Genomic DNA, 4,408 nt, shown 5'->3' with positions numbered 1-4,408 from the left:
CTTAATTGTATTGCCTTGTCAAGTCAAACCCACAAGAAAAATGAATAAAAAAAATCACTTTTCAGAACTCATTGATGCAGGATATTGACGAGCACTACTTTAATGTAAGGCGACCACATGATAGAACGATTGAATGTGTAAGAAAAAAGGACAGTATTACATATTCACATCTATGATGTGTAAACTAAGGAGAAGGCATTTCAACAAATTAGAAGCAATGAAAGCTAGACACCATATGAAAGATGCAGTGAATATCACTCTACCAAGTTAAAACTGTCTTGTCATAAGTGCCATTTCAACAAATTAGAAGTACTACAAGCTAGAAAAGAATGCGAGATGTAACCTATATCACACTCCCAAGTCAAACGTGTCTTATGATAAGTGATTGTTGCAGGTTACACAACAGTAGTACTTTGATGTAAGAACATGGTGTGATAGACAGATATTGTATGTTCTAGAAACAGGAACACATGTCTTATTCACAAGTATAATGTGTAAAGTAAGTAGATGGAATTCAACAAAATTAGAAGCAATACAAGCTAGACATCATACATAACATGCAACCACATATAACAGTGCCAAGTTAGAGGAAGCACCTGTGATGGTGCACTAGGGGAGACATGCTCATCATCAACACAACTACGTTGAGTGTCTATGCATATGTTGTCTGTAGAGGCCCTCCGTTTGGAAGGAGCACCTTTATCCACTCCCTTGCTAATTTCCTTCCGCATTATTGATTTTGAATTATCAAGTAAAACCGACAAGAAAAAGCAATAAAATTCACTCTTCAGAACTCATTCGTGCATGATACTGACAATCACTACTTTGATGTAAGGCAAACACATGATACCAGGATGGAATATGTATGAAAAATAGGACGACATGGCATATTCACAACTGTTTGTGTAAACTAAGAAGAAGCCATTTCCACAAATAAGAAGCAATGCAAGCAAGACACCACATGAAAGATGCAACCAATATGACTCTACCAAGTTAAAAGCGTCCCATCATAAATGGCGTTTCAACAAATTAGAAGCAGTGCATGCTATAAATCATATGAAAGATGCAACTAATATCACACTGCATATACTAAAGGTGTCTCGTCATATTGATTGATGCGGGATACAAAAAAAACAATAGTTTTATGTAAGGACATGCTTAATAGACAGATGTACTATGTACTAAAAACAGGAAGGCATGTCACATTAATAGGTATAATGTATAAACTAAGCAGAATGGCACATGCAATTTAACCAGATTGGAAGAATTACAATCTAGACACCATATGCGACATGCAACCACATATCACGCTGCCAAGTTAGAGCAAGCACCTGCGATGCTGGTGTAGGGGAAATGCGGTCATCAACTACAGAGCTACGTTCACTATCTTCATCTAGCCTTGCTGTTTCTTGAGAATCATGTGGGGAGGCTGACAGTGCATTCTTTAAAAGAGCACATTTTCTCACAGTAACCCCCTGGCATGACTATCTCATCATAAGTGATTGATGAGTGATACACAAGAACATTAGTTTGATGTAAGAACATGGTTAATAGACAGATGTACTAGTATGTACCAAAAACAGGAAGGCATGTCATATTCAAAGGTATAATGTGTAAGCTAAGGAGACGCAATTTAACCAAATTGGAAGCAATACAAGCTAGACATCCGGTTGGAGTGGTGAGCATGATCATCGAGGACCTGAGTGCCTGGTGGGAGGCAGGCTGCTTCGCCACCATCGTGGCTTTTTAGTTGGCTTCCAGGTGATGCCTGTCTGTGCTGGGCTTGTCACTGGCTCGGCCAGTGCCCTGACTAGCTATTTGTTTTCTGGTGCTCCCGGGATGGTGGTTCATGTAAAAAAATATCTTTCCTTATCTTAATAAAGACCGACTTCGGCCTTTCAAATACAAGATAGACACCATATGCAACATGCAACCACATATGACACCGCGAAGTTAAAGCAAGCACCTGGGATGGTGGTTGGTGGCGAGCGAGATCATCAACTCCAGAGCTACGTTTACCGTCTCCATCTGTTAAACATGCAACTTTTAAAGCGCCGAGTCTTGCCTGCCCGCGAAGAAAGTAGGAGTCACTTCTCTCTTTTATTTCGTGCTTCTATCAAGGCAGAGTCTGAAATACCCATGCATAAAAACACAATAGTGAGAGTATGGGTGAAGTGTGTGCAGAACTAGTGCACTGTAAAAGTAGCAGATAACAGGTGGCTTAAAAATAAATGACAAGAGACATATGCTAGCTCTACAACATTACATGGCAAACAAAATTAGATTTTACTCCGTATAATTTTGTAATATATGAGCACAGGGATGGCGGGGAAATGCAGGTACTCCTCCAGCACACCACCACATGTGGTCCTATCAAAATAACAGCCGACTGAAAATAAATAGGTCAGTTGATTTTTTATGAACCGTCTGATCTATAAGGAACGGGCAGATGGCCTTCGTCTACCTCCCGCCAGTCACTGTTGAAGTTCTTTCTCGGACCGCCAGCGACCACGGGCCAGAACCATGCCTCCGCCGTCCCGCCCTCCCCTCGACCTCACACCACTGCCGTGCTTGGCAGTGCCGCCCGGCCATCCCTTTAATCCCGGCCGACCTCCAGATCGGGCGCCAGCAGCTCCTATGCCCCACACACCCCTAAGATAAACACCCAGGCGCTGCTTCCCCGGCATAATAGGCGGACTAGCACCTCTTACGCCGGGGAATGCTTCCTTCAATTGGGAATCAACTAACCAGGAATTGAAATCCAGGGGGCGACAGACCTCTAGCCAAGGTGAAATAGTATATGAGGAGAAACCTTGTGCATTGCGAGTTATTAGGAACATCTGGTATCAGGAAGAAGCGATCAACTAGTGTCTTCTGTGGGATGAATACCGTGCAAGGAGACACGTAAGATTTGCACGAATAAGGGAAGAGGAGTACCATTTCCGGTTGCCAGTGCTGTGTCCTCCAGATGTCTCGGGGATTTTCTTATTTTTACCAGGGGAATCGATGTTTTGGAGGAGGGTGGAGCCTTGGACGAACCCATGGCCAAAGTGTTGACTGTGTTGCAGTGGCCATCTGTCAGCGGAGGGGAAGCAAATCCGAGGCGGCGAAGGACGGCATAGCGGGAACAACTCCGGTGCTTTGGACAGTGGCAAAGTTGGAGTGGCAGCGGTGCGGCGCAGGATGGCGTGGTTGAACTAGCTCGGGTATGGCGCACATCGGCGTCCTGGAGGCAGCTCAGCCTTGGCTTCAACTACTAGCCATGGAGGGCGTTGCGGTTGCAGTTGTGGTGGACGACGGCGTCGGGGTATCGACTCTGGCATGATGGAGGAGAGCGGCGGTTGATGGGTGGGATGGGGTGGCGGATGGAGGATGCGGGGTTTCGTGGCTGGTGGAGAGGTAGTTTTGGCGCCCATGGAGTACGAATGGGGAATCAGTGGGGGGAGCTAAGGGAGAACCATGTTTCGGTCTGGGACACGCTCTTTTTTGGTTTTTTTGAACAGATGGGACGCACTTGTTTGAAATTTGGGGAAAGTACAAACTTTGCGCCCCTCTTAAATTTCGGTCCTACTACGGGTCGGGGGTAGGATGGTAATCCCAAGTGTCCCAAATAGTGGGCGGGAGCGATTTCGGCCGCGCGCATGTATGCTTAGGCGGCCATTGTGTATGAATGTTTTTCGGAGGCGGTTGCGTGGCGTCTAGATGAAGCTACAATCCTACCCCGGTTTAGACCTTTGGACGTCGAGCCGGTAGGTTTCACGGGTCGGAGTTAGAAAAGTAATTTCCTTCTACCAAACATTGGTCGCATGCAGTTTCAGGCGAGTAGAGGCTCTTTTGGCGCTTCGTTCGAAATTTTGAAACAGAAGCATTCACGTTTAGAGTAATCTTGAACTTTGAGGATTGACCTAAATAGACAATGTTAAATTTGACCTTGTATGTTTGAAAACCTCATTAAATTATGCGCTTCTATTTGAAATTTTGACACTTGAAAATCCTATAACTATGATTATTTTGGAATGGAGGAGGTAAACTTGAATCTATTTTGTACATGACTATATATGCTATTATGTACAAAAGCGGAGCAAAGATTGGTGCCCCCATAATTTAGGTATGATATACAATTGCCATGATATCGAATTCAAATAACCTTTATCACAAGCACTCTTCCTCTCACAAGCATACACACACAATCCCCATCGACCCTTTCTATATACATAGACCTGCCTACATGTCTCCCGCACGCACATTATCTTTAGGCCTGTCTCTCACGCATTGTCTCCACCTCTCTTCCTAATTGATGAGTATGATTCTAGCAGAGCATTCTGTAGGATGCCCCTTAAAGTTAGGTTGGATGAATAGTAATATCAGAGATAAGGGGTTACCTTAGTTCGAGGACCTAGGGTTACAA

The sequence above is a fragment of the Triticum aestivum genome, chromosome 7D (genome assembly GCF_018294505.1).
Source record: "Triticum aestivum cultivar Chinese Spring chromosome 7D, IWGSC CS RefSeq v2.1, whole genome shotgun sequence".
Classification (NCBI taxonomy): domain Eukaryota; kingdom Viridiplantae; phylum Streptophyta; class Magnoliopsida; order Poales; family Poaceae; genus Triticum; species Triticum aestivum.
The sequence above is the reverse complement of the archived record's forward strand: the minus strand, read 5'-3'. Positions refer to the sequence as shown.